The sequence below is a fragment of the Agelaius phoeniceus genome, chromosome 6 (assembly GCF_051311805.1).
Source record: "Agelaius phoeniceus isolate bAgePho1 chromosome 6, bAgePho1.hap1, whole genome shotgun sequence".
Taxonomy (NCBI): domain Eukaryota; kingdom Metazoa; phylum Chordata; class Aves; order Passeriformes; family Icteridae; genus Agelaius; species Agelaius phoeniceus.
In genome coordinates this window covers 1,677,457-1,697,240 of record NC_135270.1, presented here as the reverse complement: position 1 = coordinate 1,697,240, position 19,784 = coordinate 1,677,457, and the positions used below count along the sequence as shown (strand labels likewise).

At 44.8% G+C, this 19,784-nt stretch overlaps 1 protein-coding gene across 7 annotated transcripts in view; it reads right to left on the bottom strand.

The window, feature by feature from the left end:
- The window catches only part of MICAL2 (microtubule associated monooxygenase, calponin and LIM domain containing 2), a 121,826-nt gene extending 103,226 nt beyond the window's left edge, over positions 1-18,600 (bottom strand). For all 7 annotated transcript variants that reach the window (XR_013182638.1, XM_077179476.1, XM_077179471.1 and 4 more), the window contains exon 1: positions 18,508-18,600. The gene's annotated coding sequence lies outside the window, so the exon portion shown is untranslated. The remainder of the gene's footprint in view (positions 1-18,507) is intronic.
- Between the last annotated feature and the right edge of the window lie 1,184 nt (positions 18,601-19,784).

Below are 19,784 nucleotides of genomic sequence, written 5' to 3'. Positions count from 1 at the left end.
GAACATGTTCCTTGGGGAGATCAGGAAAGGATTCAATTCCCAGCACTCAATACCACTAATCCTGATTCCACTTTCAATCCAACCCTAATTCTGCCATGTTTACCAAGAATAAATTCTTTTATTGAGACTCCAGTTTGGCATGCAGGATACAATACATTTACTGTTGGCTTAAGGTTAGAAACAACAACAGAAACAAAAGACTGCAGCAATCACAGCAGTCATCTACTCCAGCCCTTCCTCATCATCAGTTTAAAGTAGAACATTTCTGCTGCCTCTTTCCCTGACTGAACTAAGAGATCAATACCATCATAAAATGTGAAGATTGCAAGTGAAACTGGCTGTGCTACAAAACTGCCTGAGTCTTTCAGTTTAGTTTCTATTGTGATGCACTTTGTTTTTGTGGAGACCATTTTAAATGTAAACATTTCTGTCTGGAGGAAACACAGCTTTTTGGCGGTTTGGTTTCTTTGCATGTTGTCCTAAAAATGACATAAAAGGAAAAAAAATTCTATGTAATTCTGGTAACAAGTGAAGCTCTCATTTGCTTTGCTTATAAAACTAGTTAAAAGCATGTTGGCCTGAAATACTAGTTTTGTGCTGGCCACAAACAGACAACCCATTCCTTAAGATGCACAGTCCTACCACAAACATCAGTGAAGGGAAGCTGCCTCTGAACAAAGGCTCACAAACTGTCTCTCTAAACAGCCAGATTACTCTTCTGTATTTTTATAAAAAGCCAGCTTCCACGGAACCCCTGCAAAATAACTTTTTGGGCCAAGTATGGAATTCCAAACAGCTCCTGCTGAGACACTGTGTGCCTGTGAACTGACAAGGTTACCATGCACGCTATCAGCTCCTTTTGCAGTGGTTATATGAGACATTTCAAACACAGCCTTCCAGCAAGTGCTGCTGTGCCCGTTTAACCTGCAGCAGCTGGGAGCACCCACGATAAAATACAGCTGGAAACGCGTGCACAGGAGCACCAAGGCTTGGCACTGGGTATTTTAGATTCGTTCACAGGAAGCAGAAAATAAAATGACCTATCTGTAGGGTTTTATCTGCCACAACAGAGACTGAGTCACATTCCACACATTTTAAAGCTGGAAGCTTTAAAAATAGTCGGTTTGTTTCTTGATGTTACCAATCTGAGCTCTGCTGTGAGACTGCACTAGGACAAGGACAAGAAGAGCGAGATCAGCCCCATGAGGCAGACAGCAGCTTGCGTGTGTCCCCACTCACAGAAACACACGGTGCTGGCAGGGGTAAAGAGTGGGGACTGCCCCAGGGGCCACATGTGCACCCCCAGGGACGGGGCGCAGACCTCTGCTGGCCCCAAGGACACAGCACTTGCCAGCTTTCAGATAAATCCCACAAAGAACTGGCAGCCACAGAGCTCACACTGTTCTGATGCCTGCACAAGAACTCCTGTCCTGTAAACATCACTAAAACCCTCAAGATACTCATTTTGCAAAGCAAAGGCACAAATGAACGACAATACATAATTTTGAATGCAGCTTGTACTCAAACTACTCATCTACTTACCAGTAATACCATAATTTCTCAAGAATGAATTCTAAAATAAAGAAATTTTCTTTTTATTTTTTATTTTAAAGCAATGTTGTTGTAGCTACACCAGTGGAAATTATAACTCTAAACCTTCAAGTCCAGTGGTTTCAAGGAGAAATGTCTCTAGCTCAATTCTTATTCTGTGCAGGTTACAGTAAGCACTTAAAAATTATTTTTACAGGCTTGCTAAAAGCTCTGCTGCAAAGTCCCAAGTTTCCATATAGTCTACATCTTCAAAGGTAACTGTAGATGATTCTACCACAGTCATTGGGGGTTAATGCTATGCATAAACAAGATATTAAAACCTGACTCTTGTTTAGACTGGTTATGAGGAAGAACATTTTTCAGCTCTGTTGTAGTAGATGAGAAACACAATATAAACAACAGTAGAAAGTTAATGCTGATGTTTTCCTAGGTTAGGATCACAAGAACAAAGGAGGCAGTATACCAGAAGGGCAATATCAGCCTGCCTCTTAAGAAAGCATACTCTTAAGAAAAAGCACCTGTTATTTAAGCTAGAAAGATGTTATGGATGTAGTCTCAGTAAACAATTGAAGCTCTTTGAAACTCCTGCCTTTCTTTTTCTATAGTGACACTTATAATTTCAAGCTCACAAGCTAGAACAGCATAGATAGTAATCACAGAATAGGCAGTGCTGGTTGTCCTTTGATCAGCACAAGATTTTCTGCTTTCAATAGGATGTTTGGAACACGGAGCCAGACTAACTTGGAGAGCAAGTAATACCCTATTTTCCATTCCCAAAACACAGCAGCAGGGAGATGGCAGAGCCAGACACACTGAGCAGGGATGGATGACACAAGAGGATGATGGAGAGGAAACTCTGGCACCACTCCTGCCCAGCTGCCAGTGGGAACTTCAACATCCCACTTCTCTCACAGACCTGTGTCCTCCTCTCTGCTCCTCACCCTCAGGTCACAGGCAAAACTTTGATGGCACAACTGCGACTGTGAGGAAGACAAATAAAAGCATACCCTGTAGCTAGCAGAGCCCTGTCAGCAAAATCCCTGCTATATATAAAGTTATACCAACAAAACTGAGCCACATTCAGCAGCAGTTCCTCTACTGCAGCATTCCCTTTATGCATGGGGACATAATTACGGAGGTAAATACACCATACAAGGAAACAAGCACATGAGGCAGTAAAAAGCAGACTCTCTTAGTCAGCAATCACAGAAATGATGCTGGTTTATGGCACTTGGAGAATAGGAATAATGCAGAAGGATGGGGCAGCAAGACAGGCCATGAGCTGACACAGCAACGTGACACTGCCAGAGCCCAGGAGGGGCCACCTCCTTTCTGGTGGACCCCAGCAGGGAGCAAGGGACAGGGAGTGCCACCAGTCTGGAATCCTTGAAGCCACCTGATGCCCATATACAGCCTGTCTGTCCCCTCACTGATCTCCCCCAACCCAGAAAGCAAAAAAGAGCAGCAATGCTGCTTCTCTGAGAGCTGGCCAAAAATATCTGCTGGAGACACCAGAAAGTGCCCTCAGAGAACACTGGATGCCAAAGCAAGGCTTCTTTTGTTTCTCCTGAGGATTTCTGTGAGAAAGGAAATTAATATTTGTTCAGGGTTTTTTGAAGCAAAAATATGAAATTACGGCTGTGCTGAAGCAAACACTCCAGGTTATGTCTTGGGGGAGGAAAAGAACAGCACCAGCATTAATTTTCCCAGATTTGTGCCAAAAGCTCTCAGGAGTGTATTTCAGATCATCTTTGCAAGCGTGGATGTGTAGATCTCTGCTCTCCAGTATGTGTCCCCCTGGTTACTGGGGCTGTGGCAATTACCCAAGAGGAATAAACAGCTGGCACTGGGGCTGCAAGACCCTGAGGGCTCCAGTCCACAGTAATTCGTTTGGCAGAGCTGCCCTCATCTGTAGACATCAGACTTCCAGATCAGTAGCGAGGATTAATCCATTGAAAACACAGACAGGATTGCTTTGCCAATGATCAAAGAAATGAAACGTTCTGGGCAGTATTTCATATGCATACACACACATTTTTAGGAATCAACACATTCCATTTTCCATTACTGTAATTTTATGTTTTTTCAACACAAGGTATCACACAGTTCTTCCTGTGTTTCACTGGGGCATTAATGTTATCAGTCACACTGAAATCCCTGGAAACCACAAAGTTAAAGAATCAAAGATGCCCAAAAGCAGTTTTGAGTTGTAAATGAGGTTTCTTGGGTGCAGCAATGCCAATTCCAAAAAAACAAACAATAAAAACCAGCCATTGAATGGCAGTGGAGAACTGAGAAGCTGCATCCAGACAAGTCAGCCAGAGGGTGATGGGAAACCAGAAGATTAGGTTAAACACAAGGAGTATTTACATAAAAAGACAAAAACAGAAAGAAAGCTACTGTGTTAGTTTTGTATCTGTTCTATGTTTTTTGTCCTTGTAAACTGGATCCACAGTTACCAGAAGAGATTGGAAAAGACATAGTTTCTGAAAGTAGAAACAGTATTTTTGGAAGAAAATGTGCAGGACAATTTCTACCCTCCCTCTGCCCAGACTTCCCAAAAAAATGAAGAAAAACAAAGTATAAAAAAAAACCAAATTAAGATGCCAAGAGAGTTACAAAAACATAATCCATTTCTGCTGCAAAAAAATCCTCCTGGTCAAGCTATAGAATACATCCTGAAATATTAGTTTTGGGATATCCACCAGAAAAAGAAAAAAAAAGAGACCCATGGGAGTAATATTCTAGGAAGTAGTCCCATCAAGAAATTTTAAAAAAACCAAACCAACTCTGAGGGCAGAACATCATTAACCAGCGACAGGAGGGATGGCAAATGCATCACTGTTTTCACAAGGCAAGCTGAGATACAGTCATGATTACATTATGATTCATTTTCTCCAGCACAGCAAAGTTTACTGGAAACTGTGAAATACCAAAAAAACCACTTCTTAACCATAATTGTTCATCACCCTGCCTATTTTTCTCTATGTAAGTCCTATCAGTATTGAAGGTCAGAGGTTGCACCTTTCTCTATTGAAGTTTCTATGCAACAATGGCCATTTGCTTCCAGTCATCTCCCAGACTGAATGACCTGTGCTATGATATGTAGATGTTATCACGATCTTCATTACCATCCATTCACTTGGAAAACTTACTTTATCATGCACCTGTATTTCACTGCATGTAAGTGGGCAGACATTGCAGAATGCAAGCACTTTTGAAGGGCCAAGGCAAAGGACAATGTGGATTTTTTTCTAAAAGGTTCCTTTTAGAAACCTGTCATCTAGTCCTAGTTCACTGTCATCTAGTCCTAACATTCCTTTTACTGCACAGAAGAGCCAAAATCTCTCAGTGAAAGCATGCATCTGTGGCCAGCATCAACACACATACCTGAAAGGCAACGTGAACAGGGCATTTAAAGCGTTGAGCCTGTGTAAGTGCAGAAACATCACAAGTATGTCACACAGACCCAGGAAGTTCTGAGGCAGCACTGCCACTTCATTCCCATTTATTGCCATGAGGTTGTGTGGAGCAGCCACAGCTGATTGGGGATCCTGAAACGCTGCCATGTGTGGCTGCATGGTGCTCACTTGAGCATGGTGTTTTCAGGGCAGAGGAGATAAGAGGCATCACATTTCTCCCTACAGCCACAGGAAGACAGAGCTAAAGCTGCTTTGGTGCCCAACTCTCAAAGAGGCTGTAATTTTCAGAAAGGGAAGGGATTAACTGGTTCTGGGTTCACAGAGTGCCCAGTACCCAAGGTGCTGATTAGAACTGGCTTTGTTAGAGAAAACAACAATTTAGGAAGGCAAGTGCTTTGCAGAAAACGTCTTGGGTCAAGTTGGTTTTGCTTTAGCTGATCCCCTGGGCATCACATTCTTCCCTCATTGTGCCTGCTCTGCCAAGAGCAGGGACTGGGGAATGGGGATGTTCAGCACACTGGAAGTTTTTATCCAACTGCTGATCAGGAAACCCAGAATCCATTCATCCAATGTACCAACACAAAGCAGACCAACTGAAGATGTGTTTCATTATTACAGTTCCTTAATATGCAGTTCAAAGAGCTTTAGTATTCCCCAATTTATAGAGACCAAGAAGGAGAACGGAGAACTGACCTTCAAAAAAAGGATGGAGAGAAAAATGTGTGAATCTAAACTATCCACACATAAGAAATACTGTTTAGTTCTCCACTTGACAAATATGATTTTTTTTAAAACATTTTGTTACTGAGCCCAAGACCTTATACTGGCTTGGACTTCATTCTGTTTCTATATTAGTACAGATTTCTCCCTCTCTTCTGCATGCAGGTAAACAGTATTGCTTTTATTTCACTGAAATGTGTAACCAGATCTTTATGCTCCAGTTATCAAGGTTTAGTTTACTAGGAATAAGGAGTTGGCTAATGCCCTAATACTGTATTCCCAGTGTGATTAAATACCAACACAACCAGTGCCCCAAAAGCCATCTGCACAGAACAGGCTTTGTTGCAGTGTCTTTCAAAAGAAGGACATCCTTGGAGCTCACTATATGGGCTCTGAGGTCACAAACACATGAAAACAGCACAAAAACTCAGCTTTTCTACCCAGATAGGGATTTTTAAAATATATTTTACCCTCCCCCAACAATTGCTTGGAACTGCTACTTGGAATACCAAAGAGAACAAGTCAGTGATATGCTGCATAAAATAAAGTTTGGGACAGTTGGCACACCAGGTCCAAAAGGAAACAATTTACATACTATGAGCTCACCCACACCAAGGGAAAAAAAAAAAAAAAAACCCAAAAAAACAAAACAAAACAAAAAAACCCCACAAAAGCTGATATGCCAGGTATTTCCACAATGCATTTCTAAATCAGAAAACCTTATGAAAGGAAGTCTGGAAGTGACTGCAACAGTCACTTAGCCCATTTCCTTAAGGTACAACATGAGAGGTTTTACCCCTGCCCTCATTCCTGCCAGCGCAGAGCACTGTGAAGCACACGAAGTTCAAATCCTCCAGCACCTCCTGTGTGCAGCACAGGCTATCCCAGGTCAGGCTGAGAACATCCCTGTCCCCTTGGTGCTGCTCCTGGTGCAGCTGGGCAGGGCTCCCAGCCCTCCTGTTCCTATACCAAAGCCAGACTGAGCACAACTTCTCCACGGATGCTATCAGCTTCAGGCAATTCCTTCCAAACTGGGCCCATCACAGACCAGTCTGTGCCTGCGGGAAATGGGCTCCTCTCTAGGCAGATTAACCTGCTACCTCAAACTGCCTGTTTGAAACCACACACACACAGCTCCAGGGAATATCAGTGGCTGGGCTTGGGAGCACATATTCCAGTGCTCCTGCTGCCACTAATGACGTGGAGCCTGCCACAAGAGAAACTTTTTCTGCATTTCATTTGATGGTTTATCTGTCCTCCGTGATCAGAGTTCTGCCTCCCTCCACCACACACAGCAGGGGCTCTTCCACCTCTGCCCTTTGTTGACCACCAGTCCTGCCAGGGAGCACAACCAGTGAGTGCCCTGCCTGGGGGAGCAGCACAAGGTAACACACAGAAAAACCTCAAGAGCCTTGGTAACCGAGGGTTTGCTTACCAGATAGCCCAATGCATAAGCCAGCGTCATCCAGAATAGTTTATTCCTAGCTTTCTGTGATTGACAGGACAAGCTATTAGTGCTAGAATCCTGTTTTCTTCACTGGACAAAAGATGCCATAGGTTTGCACAAAAGAAGACTAAAAAAATTGCAAAGAGGTACAAGTTTGTTAAAAATAGGTTAGAAACTGTTGTAAAATAGCTGATAGATCGTTAAGCATGTACTGTTAGTTTGGTTATTATATTGTAAAAGGGGTGAAAAGGGCAGTTATAAGAAATAGGGTACTCAATGTACCATATTACACCTTAGTGCACCACGCCCAGTGAAACCAGCCAGCCTGGACAGAACTGTAATGGGGCAATCCAGAGCCTTAAACCTTCATGCAAATGAAGGATCCAAACAGAAACCAACCAAAGGGACAAAAAACAGGATAAAAAGGAGCTTCTGACCCACTGAATGTGTGCTGCTCCATCGGGGACATCGGGAAGTTACAAATGTTGAGTTGGCTGCTACAACCCTGCTTATGTTGCCCATTAATATATAAACAGAGTCTAAGGGAGATTACTAGAAAAAAGTGCAGAAGGCAGCACTTTGTTGGATTCCTAATATCCAGCATATCATCTAATTATGAATCAACTTTTGCAGAGCCCATTTCCCCAAGGCATCTTGGCAGGCAGGGTATGGCAACACATGAACAGCTCACCTCGGTATTTTCAGGTCAGTGCAGCACCAGGCAGAGAGCACCCTTGCTTTCCAAAAACAGGAGCTGACAGCTTTGCACAGGCCCCTTCCAGCCCAAATTCCTGCTGCTGGGGCAGCTGCACTTAGGTGCTGGCTCCTTTACCTTTCCTGGCAGGGCCACCCTGTCTGGTCTGGCAGCTCTTAGGGCAGAGCTCTGATCATCTCCAGTGGGTTAAAAGGTCAGCTGAGTAAATCTGCTTAAGGCAGAGCCCGGCAGGCAGGGGCAAGGATCACAACAAGGACATCCAGCACAGCCACTGCTGATGTGGCTTCACCACTCCCGGTCTGCAAGTGCTGGAGTAGGAGAGGAAACACCCTGGGCACCTCTGCTCACCTCTGTGGAGTTGAAATCTAAAATAGGTTTGGGCAAAATAAAACCTGAGTCTGGAAGAGGCACTGCATGTACCTGCTACAGCTGCTCAGAAAGGCAGATGTCTGAATTTTGTAGCAGATTAAACAACATGACTGTGGTGTATTGTTAAAAATCAAACCCACCTGCCTTTTCATGCAGAAGCAATGTGAAAGGCTCCATCTCAAAGGCAGTCCCTGCACACCAGCCCTGACTGGTGCTGCCAAACTGCCCTCATGTACCTGCAGCAGGACAGAGGGGTGTCAGGAAAGAGAACTGCTTTGGATCAAAGAGAAAGGGCTCACCTATTTCCATACTATAAATTCCTGACTGGCAATTTGGTCTCTTTTTGTCCAGAGACTTGAAATTTTGCCTTTAAAACACCTGCTGGAAGAACATCCACCCCAATAATGACTCAGTTGACATTTCTTACACATGTGCCCATAAGAGCATAACAAATGTTGTGAGGAACAGTGATGAGGGGAAGAGTGCACCCAGCTCTGACAGGCACAGACACTTTGGGTGTTAAATACAATAAATACAACGTCCTTGCACTCCCAGACAGAATCCCCAGATTTTAGCAACAGGTACCTACACAATTACCAGGTGGTTTTCTCCCCTTTCTTGCCTATACCCTATTTTTCTGAGCCCTGCAAGGCTGCACTCACTGGTGCATCTCACAGCTCAAAGCTGACAATTTTACTGCTGGAAGTTTAGTCAACAGTGATAAGAACATAATCTAGAATACAGACTTAGGGGACAAAAGAAACAGGTAAAGGTGAAGGCAAAGAAAGTGAAAGGGCAATTAAAGTAGAATTTTGGTGGAAGAACCTTTAGCCTAAGTCTCACTGCCACTCTGACATTTTCTGACAGAAGTTCACAACAGCCTTGTAAGTGACACTGACCAAAACCTTCAAGTCACAGCATCTCTAGTGAAATTTTCAAACCTGCTATAGCAGCAAAAAGCTCAGCTGCCTCCACCTCTCCTGAGCATTGGCAAGGTTATCATTAGAGCGTCAGTGCTGTAAAACAAGCCCAGTCATCTCCAATTGCAGCAGGGAGAGGATGGCTCTGCTGAGAGCAGGGGAGGGACTGCCCCTGCCAGGGTGTGCCCAGCGAAACTCGCCATCAGCACAGCACATGACTAAGCACATAGTGCCCGTGCCAATACCTGGCTGAAAGAAAGGGAATTGCTCCTTACCTCCCCCTCCCACGGACCAGTGACTACGGGAAAGCCAGAGCATTGCAGATGAAGCTTGAGAAACCTTATGAATAATAATAATAAAAAAAAGCCCAACATATCACAAGATGCCAAACAAAAACAACTCTTCACACAGGACAGCGACTACAAATACTCTTTTTAACGTTAAACTTTATCAAGTAAGAAATATCAGAAATGTGGATTCCGTTGACAAAAATAGAAAGGAAATGCATATACACTTAACGGAGACGCTCCATGTGAATACAGATCTGTTTGGTAATTGAATAATTAATGTAAATTTTACCTTTTTTGCTTCATTCTAATTGTGTTTCCAATACTAGTTTCTAGTGATGAGGTCCAAAATAATCTATTAGTTTTCATTTTAAATTCCCCAGACCTGGCAGAAAAGAGACAAGCGCTCACTGCTCTGCATATTCTTCCTGAAGAAATCAGAATCGCCATTATAATCATAATAGAATCATCAGCCAAAAGGAAGAAAACACTGTTTGACTTCATCTCCTCCTCCAAAATTAAAAGAAACACTTTTTTCAGCCCTGTGACTGGCAAAATATCCCAGCTAAATATTTTACAACAGACAAAACCCAAAAGAAATATAGAAAATTTGGATTCAAAACACAAGGTTAGTCTTAGTATGACAAAGGGGCATTTTTTTTTTTTTGTTAGAGGAAGCAGTCATTAAACCTAAATGTAGTGAAGGCTTCCATGAACTCACCAGAGGCTCTGATCACAACCCTACACTGCCTCATGAAACCAGCAGGGAAGTTGGGCAAAGTCATTAATTAAGTTGCCTTTGCAGAAGTCCCAGTAACTCTCTCTTGCCCACACTTTCAATACATTTTGCATGAGGGTTGGCTCACTAGCTGGATAGCAACTGATTAGGGAGAGAGGCAAGGAAAACCCTGCCATCCTTTGCTACTTCAGAAGGGCAAATAAAGCTGAAAACTAGTGGTTCACATTCTTTGTTCACTAGAACTATTAAAGCAAAAAAACCCCTCTGATATATGTGCATTAATATTGACCTCTAAATTAAATCTTGTGTGCAAATGTAAATCTGCTATACTATGTATGTCATTCCTGGATTTATCTTGGAAATTAATGAACTAAGAGCGACACTCAGATAATTACACAACTGGTTTTCAGAAGCCAGTGGCTGCAGTTCTATTGGCTTGAGATTTCAAATGAGCCAAATTGCATCCCAAACATGTATCCTATCAAGTTCTGGGTCAGAATCCACAAAACTTTACAACAAAAGGCAGAAGTTTCATACTGACACTGCTCTGCAGAACCACCTGACAATCATGAGGGATGCATACAGGTGCTGCCTTAGAAAAAGCTGAGCCAAGAAACTCTGTCAAACACAGCACTAAGTTATTCATGTGTTTTACTGAGTGTCAGGCAGAACCTTGGACTAACCTCTGTAAGGGAAGAGTATTGTGAACAGCACACAAAAATATCTCACCTTGCTCTGAAACAGCCATATAGTTCTTTTTGGTCTCTATTAATGCCTGATAAACAAAATAATTGGGAGGCATGTTTGATTCCATAACTGAGTTCCAAGATGCTTCTACACACAAGTTACTAATACCATCAATCATTAAGTCAGGTAGTAGCTATAGACAGGTGTGGTGGTCTATAGCTAAATGCATAAATTGGGCTGTAAGGTGTCAAGCTTCTGCAGTTGTCATGAAATAGCATCAGAAATTCTGCTGGAACCCTCAAAGTGCATGCACTCTGCAATCCTGGAGCCCTCTGCGTGAACATATTCAGCAAACAATCACAACTCCTTCCTCAGTCAAAAAGAAAACAGAGAGAGAGAAAATAGCATTGCCCTCTTTAACCTGACATTGATATGTGAAGTAGCCATCAGAATGACTCCACAGGGGATACCAAAGGCAGTCCTTTCCCCACGATGTGCACAAAGCTGGCCTGTTGCACATTAACCTATTTTCCTGTCTGCTTATCTAAGCTTCCCAACTACAAATAAGATGTGGCTGAGCTGTGGCACTCGTGGTTGTGCCTCCCTGCAGCGTGCAGAGCAGCTCTGCAGTAGGTGCTGGGGAGTGCTGTGATACAGGGGTCTCCTCCAGCCAGGTCTCGTCAGCTCTTGGAGATCTATTTCACACCCAAGATAGCTCAGCTACCTTAGAAGGCATAAAATCAGCAGGATGGCTCCTGTGGTAGTGTTGGAAACAAAGAAGTTTTAATAAAAGGCAAAATAACAAAACTCTTTACGAAGAAAAACCAAGCCAAGTGCAAAAAGTTCTTGCTTTTAGTAAATCACCTCACAAAAACAATTAGTTTCTTTGTTCTCTTCTTTTTCTAGTAAATTGCTCAAGTAAGACTTTTTAGCTGCTGTCCAATTGGCTATCCCTAAGTTTAAAGCGAAGTCCCCCAAACCCTATGAAGTGTCTTTTCATTTCATTAAAGAAAAAAACTTCTGAGCTCTTTTCTTTTCTCGAAAAGACAAAAGCCAGTTTTGTCACTCCATCAACAGAGAGCCCATTCCTACAGTGCTGTATCAGCCATCACCCCTGTGCTGCAGCTCAGATACCCAGGGCCAGCCAGGTGCCAGCAGCCAGGACAAGGCCCAGCACACCAGTGAATATTTGCACATTGTCTCCCCTTCCCTGTGCCACACAGGGTTATTTATACACTGTGGCAGGGCAGCATCACACAGTGCTGTGTGCCAGCAGTGCAGGCAACAGATTCAACCCAATCCCTGCTCCTCCACGCTGTCACAAGCAAACAGGGCACAAACACAGTGATGCCTGCTTGGTGCACTGAAAAATGTGTGCTAGTCACTTCCAGAAAATAAAATTAACCACCCAGACCCTTCTTCCCTCTCATACACAGCCCCCCAACAGAAAGATGGTTTCTTTTGTCTGAACAGGTTCACTGTCATCTATTTAGCTCTCTGCACAAGCTTTGCTCTTCCTAATGCATTTTTGGGACACCTAATGTTGACTTGGTGCAAGGGCAGGGTTTCTGAGAGTAAGTACAACAAGAGGTACTTGATTACATCCACAAACTCAGTTTTTGAATGCACTAATAGGTCATATTTATAGAGCTTGTGTCCAAGCCCTAACCATGTGCATGTTTCTGACATTCAGTCAAGCACATGAATGTTCTGAACACAAATATTGTACACAGGGGTGTCAGCTGTTACTTTTAAAAATCCATGGATAGAAATGGGAGGAACCTACACTCCGCATTCACACTCTGAAATCTTAAAAGTGGCTCCAAACTTCAATATTCTTCTGTCCCTACAGCCATGTGATTACTGAAACAATTTCTGAACTGACAGAAACAGTAGGCTGCATTGGTGGCAACCATAGGAATTTGTAGCACTCAGTAAAAGGGGAAAATCAAATACCAAGCAGAAGGCCAGGAGATCAGATCTGAATGAGAACTCGTTCACATAAATTATCCAAGCCCAGGTATCACATTCCATCAGAAGTTCTCTGAGTTCACCTAGGATGGAAATGAGACCTGGAGAAGTAAGCTCTTGTGTCAGCATGCTCACTCCTTTACTGCCTCTGCAAGGAGCAAAGCCATGGCAATTCAAGTGCACAAGCAGATCCTGTGTCTGACCCACAGCTGGGGTGAATGATGACATGGGGGTAATTAGCACTGAGTGCATATTTACCACCATGAAGTCAAGCCCAACACAAGCCCATTTTTTCTTCTAATGAGCTCAGTTTACTATTTTAAATTATTCCACAAGGTGCCATAAAGACAATCAATAAAAACCAGCCTGATAACAAGCATGTACAGCAGGTGAACCTGCATGAAAGGATGTCAAACTATGAATGAGCAGAAACCACAAAGTACCCAGTATCTTGTAAAGTTCTTTAACCAGAGGGTTTCCTCAGCTAGAAAGGGTGTCAGCAGAGAACACTGCATTCCATTCTGAATTCCTCCCTTTGCTTTTAGCAACTGCCTTCAGAGCCTGCACTTGTTTCTGTAGATCTTTCTGTGCTGCTCCCCGTGTGCATGGGTTTAGAGGGCAAGGGTACTGCACATCCCTGACACCACTAGCAGATGGGGCTCACCTCAGCCAATAACACAGATTAAGGTCTTTGCAATACACTCTTATCCCATTACACACAAAAAAGAATTCCACTATCTGCCAAACACGAGTCTTCTCAAAGAGAGGGGAAAATTTGTCTTCTGCTCCACCTTCTGCTTTGCTGTTAACAAAACTGTTCTTTTTTTCTTTTTTTTTTTTCCTCTGGACTCCATCATACATGATTTGCACATCATAGGCTAGGGAAAAAAAAATCTTGGAAGATTTAAAATCTTCCAGTTAGCTATGGGAATCACCTATTCAGGTATGAAAATGACAAAATATGTTATCAGAATCAGGTATTTTAATGTCCTTCGTCTTCTAAAAGTAACACTATATAATAAAAGTATCATGGTTCCAATGTCTCACCCTCCCCACAGCAAAGAATTTCTTCCTGATAGCTAATGTAATCCTGCCCTCTTTCAGTTTAAAGCCATCACCCCTCGTCCTGTCACTACCTGCCCCTGTAAAAGGTCCCTCTCCAGCTCTCTTGTACCCTTTTGGTACTGGAAGGGTGGTCTAAGGGCTGATGGATTACCACAGGACTATTTAAAGCTGATTACAAAGCATCCCTGCTTATTCCCAACAAAAATTTTGCATGGCTTTGGAAATTCTATTTTGATGCTTGGCGATGGCAGCAATAGAGAATTAATTATGAACTGTAGCACCCCTTTGGGCATTACTGAAGTCTAAACAGGCAATAAGCTGCAAGCTTAAAAGGTCTGAGAAGGATTTATGGTGGACTAACAGATCCAAAGAAACTGCTTTTGAGGAAGCTGAAACTCCGCAACACACAATGCCAGGCCCAGTAATTTTAAAAACTGAATTGGTAATGTCCCCTTGGCTGAATGCAGCAATTGGAGAAACTGCTGCCATTATTTCTCCAGAGCACAGCAGAGGAGAGGCCAGAGCCAAAAACAAAAGTTTAAATCTAGTCCTCGTAATTCCATCACACAATTCCATAAACCACCTGCCTCACCAGGTTTTGCCATCCCAGCTCTAGGGGGCCAAAAGCAAGAAAAAACAAACCCAAGTTTTCTCCCAATTACATCAGTGTTACTGAGACATTGAAATAAGAACAATCAGAATTTAATTAAATATAAGCTACCACAGTAGTGTCTTTCTAATTTGTGTTGTGGTACCACCTACCTACACAGAATGGGGTTGCTCTTGCTCCTTTCCCCACACAGTAAATTGCCCACAAAAATGTGGAGGAGATAAATAAAACCTCTGAAAACCCAACAGGGTTATCAACCCAGAGCAGAAAGAAGGCTTGATAGCACACACAGCTCAAAGTTAGGGACAAGTCTGAATTTTTTTCCTTTCATGGAACTAGGAGTCTAAAGATAATTTTGGGGAAGTTTTTACTTGCTTGTAAACGTAACTATGCATACATGAAAGAGTTAGTCATCTTCTCCAGGTCAAAAATAAACACAGCAATTTTCAGAATGTGTCACAATACAATATTAACTGCGTATCTGCACAGTCACTGAATCAGTGGACGCTTAATAGCCTTAATTTAGAATACCTATATTTTCCAGAATCGGACTAATGTACCCTGACCTACTAATACCACTTCTGAAAGAGTCAGTTTGCTGTATAAACACCTCCAAAACTGGTCCCAGTGATGAGAAAGAAGCAGTGTGCCCTCCCTGCACAGCCGAGCTGCCAGACACAGAGAGGAGGCTGTACTTTTCAAGTTCATGGGCTCCTCACACAGAAAGAGCTCGAACAGGAAAGGTGCAGCCAAGAATTTGCTCACACACAAAACTCACACCCCAAATTCCTATTGTACAGGTACACATCTATTCCAGAGATGCATGCAAGCCAGGCTGCCAGCACAGACACAGAAAGCAACCCCTCAGCCTTTCTGTAGCTCCTTGACTCTGGATCCCGCACGTGAGCAAGCTGAGAAAACAGAAGGACCACTGGGAGGCAGATCTCAGTTTCAGACCTGATATTGTCTTCATTTCAAGGGAATCAAAACACACCATGCCCTTAAGAAGCAAAGCCTCTTCCTCTAGGAGGAGAGAGCTTTTCTGCTGACACCAGGGGAAGCAGAGTGAGGCAAAGAAACAGACACAGGTTACCAGGCATTCACAACAAATGTCACAGCCACGTGGGAGAGTCCCAATGGGAAACATATAGCATTTCAAAGCTTTCCCTTTTTTTCCCCTTTTCAAGGTGCTAGTTATAAAATACCCGAGCAGTGAGACAGCTGGAGCAGATACAAGGTATGTGCTAAAAGAGGTGAAAGACTTCAAGCATACTCATGAAGAAACCGGGGAGCAATTAGCTCTCCTGTTGTCTGGTTTCTTACACTTAAAGAACATCTCCAGCCAAAACATAGGCTCCTCACCTCCACAAGGAATGGGATATCGACAGGAGACTAGAAAACCCTGCTTCAGCATATCTTAATAAAAACAAAACCTTTTCAGATCATCTGTCTAGATTCTAGGCAAAACTGAAGGAAATCTGATCTCCTCACAAACAGCAGCACTGATGTCAGGGATCTGGTAATGCCATACAACTTCAGACCAACATTGAGGAAATTAACTAAAAACAAGCAAAAAAGAAATTCAGAGTGAAACAGAGACAATTTCCCATTTTTACATGCTTTCCTTTGTACTAATTTGTTGAAAAGTCACCTGATTTTACAGACAGGGCAGGCAAAGTCACATCACTGTGGCAGACCACACGGCAAGAAGAAGTGGAATGAAGAATGCTTCAGTTTCCATGCAGAACTTCATCCCTCTACCACACACACACTCTGAGATGCAGCTGCAATGTTTTTTCCTAGTACCATGAAAAGAACAGCACTAGCAAACATCAAGCAGTGCTTTAAAAGGTATCAACGCTGGTTGATCAAGGTCCATCAAGGCTGTCAGGTATCAGCGCTGCACGCTTTCCCATTTAGCACGGGGAAGGACAATTCTGGAGCAACAATGGTGAAAAGGAGAAGTGAACCAAAGGGATGAGTCAAATGCCGTGTCACAAAGCAGCCTCCCAGCACAGAGACCTGCCCTACAGAGGAACCAAATGTAGGGAAAGGACTGGGAATTCTGCCACCCCAAGCTTTAGGTGAAAAAACCCACGGTGCCGGTGCTGTTAAGGCAGGGTGCCCACTCACATCAGCTGATTTATGAACACTGCTGATGTCTTCTGGTGTGGGTTAATGGTGACCCCATCATGCCAGAGCCCTGCTACTGCCGCCGCAGGCTCTGCTATCTGCCCGAGGGGGAGGCAGCAGCGATAAGGAGGAGATGGGGCAAGATTTAAGTCACGGGAGTAAAGTGGCTAATTACTCCTTTGAGCCGCAAGTAAAACGGTTAAAAAGATACATTTTATACTCTAAGGCTTGTATTTTCAAGCAAAGAACTGTAAATTTGTATGTTTTCTCTATTTCTAAAGAAGTAAAACATGACAAAAACGGAGACTATGGTAAGATTCAGGCAGAGTAAGATTTACGATCAGGGACATGCTGAGAGTTGAGTCAACAGTTTTAATTCTTAAAACCTTTACTGACCTCATAATACACAGAGAAAAAACTGTGTAGAGTTAGGAGCAAAAGTCTGTTGCTGCTTCAGTGCAATTTCTCATCCTCCAGAAAGGATAAACCCCACTGTTTTTAGAGAAACACCGGACACCTCAAACTAAGCATAAGTGGGCACACACTCAGAGTGCCTGTGTCAATGATAACAGACATGAATTCCAGTTCGCTCGTCAGCCAATCTGTTTTCCACCCATGTAATATAATTAGCACCCAAAATAAAGTGGCGAAATGAGGGAAGCAAGATGCCCTCTTTTCTGCCAGATCAAGGCACTTCGTGAGCATCAATTAGATGTTAATGTCCCTGGGAGGCAAGCGTGACAAGTCTTATTAAGCCATTTTAAAGATTAGAACACTGAGTCACAGAGAGATTAAGAACTTCCTCAAAACCAAAAGCAGAGTCAGAGAGGGGGCAGCTACACCCCAGCTGTGACTGGCAGCAGAGGACTGCACTGCTCCACCTTACTGAAAGGTTTAGAGTCTCTACAGAGAGAGAAAGGCAGAAAGAAAGGCAGGAAAAAAAAAAAAGTTCACGCTGCCATGAAGTTTCCTGTCCATGCCAACATGCCTACGTTTTGACCTGCAAGGGACCATCTTTAGATACAAGAATGCAGTTCAATTTCCATGCTCAGATCTCATTTTGGCTGAAGGCACCAACAAGGTTGCCAATTGTAAACAGCTTTTAAAGACGACAGAGACCTCCAGATCTGTTTCAATAAACTTGAGAGAAAACTTAAAGCTTTTTGATACTGACTCAACCTTACAGGCATAGGAGCAAATAAACGTACAATCACCACTCCACGGGGCAGCTATCTGAATTCAAGTCACATGCTGAATTTAGACATGAAAAACGGAGTGAACACGACCAGACAATCACTATTAACAAACGCTTCGAAGCGCAAAGAGAAACTCGGCAGATGCCATTCTCAATTAGCCCAAAAGGTGAGCAGAGAAGGATGTTACCCTGATTAACACACTCATTAGGACGCGTCCAAACTAACAGCCCGCTCCAGCGTTGTAACACGTTGGGAAGGCGCTCGGCTGCCTTAATCGCAGGCTACTCACAGAGCGAAAAGATTATTTTGACTTTTCCTGCGTGGCCGTCCGAGCCAGCGCGGTGCCACCGTCCGAGAGGGCTCCGGGAGCGCCGCACCCGGACCCGCCGGTGGGGCACGGCACGGCCCAGCCCAGCCGCACCCAGCCCGGCACAGCCCGGCACGGCTCAGCCCGGCATGGCTCAGCCCGGCTCGGCTCGGCCCGGCTCGGCTCGGCCCGGCACGGCTCAGCTCAGCCCTGCACGGCTCGGCCCGGCCGGCCCCGAGCGCCGCCGCCCGCGGAGCAGAGCCCGGTTCGGGGCGCTCCCTCCGTCCCTCCCGGCCGCCCCGTGCCCGGCGCCAGGCCGCGGGTCCCGCTCCGAGCCCCGCTGCCCTCCCCGCCCGGCCCCACCGCACCTGCTGCGCCTGTCCCGCGGACCCAGCGGCTGCAGCGGCGCCGCCGCTCCTCATGCTGCCGGCACTGCCTCGCCGCGGCTAGCCGGGCTCGGGGCGGGGCCCGCGGCTCGCCCGCCCCAGCCCCGGCCCTGCCCGGGCCCGGCCCTGCCCGGCAGGGCGAGCTGAGCTCCGCGCAACCTGCGCAAGGTGCGCGTCCCCCGCCGCCCCGAGCGGGGCTGTTTCTGAGGGGCGGTTTCCACGGGGCTGTTTCTGAGGGGCAGTTTCTGAGGACAGTTTCCGCGGGGCAGTTTGTGGGGACAGTTTCCGCGGGGCTGCTTCTGAGGGGCTGCTTCTGAGGGGCAGTTTCTGAGGGCAGTTTCCCCGGGCAGTTTCCGCGGGGGTGTTTCCCGCAGCTGTGCCGGTGGTTTCGGGCCCCGAGCGGGACGAAGCGGCCCCACCTGCCAGGGGGGAAGCGCTGCGAGGGACAGCGCGGCACGGGGAGCCCGGGGCGCTTCCTCTCGGCGGCTCAAGTTCTGGTTTTGAGGAAGCGTAAAGGTTGTCATGTACTCGCAGCTTCAAGAAGGTTTCGGTCTGCAGGCAAACAGAAAACCACCGGGGAGAAAGTTCAAGTTCAGCTAGCAGCGCTGACGCTGTAACTCCCCGACTCCCATTGACAGTAACATCTTGCTGACGGCAGATGTGAAGTTGTATAAAAGAGGAACGAAGAAAAACAATCAGGAATTACTTGAAGTGCAGAAAGGGAAAATGAGCTAAAGCCCATATCTGCCAACCTAAAGGCTTAACAAAAGCCTCAGCAGGCCCACTTTATAGGGGGCCTCAGCCAGTCATAAATAGTTTGACACATGCCACGCAGTCACTGCACATCAGAGGCTGCAGAAGGCTGTGGCAGAGCAAGGGAGCGGGACCCTTGGCCTGCCGTGACTTGAGCTCTGACCCTTTTCACACCTGAGCCAAATTTGAAGCGGCTTTTGGATAATGGGGAGGGAAAACAAGTGTGAATGTGGCCCTTTTCATCCGTGTACAGCTGAACGTAACAAACTCACTAGTGACCCAAGTGGTTTAGCCAGCTCTCTAAAATAATTTGCCGATCTTAAGGCAAGAATTTAGTTGCAGAAAATCTCTCACTTGGGTTGAAATTTGTCTTCCAGGTTTTTGCTCTGTGCTTGGCTGAACCCAAGTTTTACTCAATGATTAACTTTGAATTGCAATATGTTTGTCTGCTGATTTAACTTCAGGAGATTAACTGTACTTTTTCCTCCAAGTGATAAAAGCAAGAA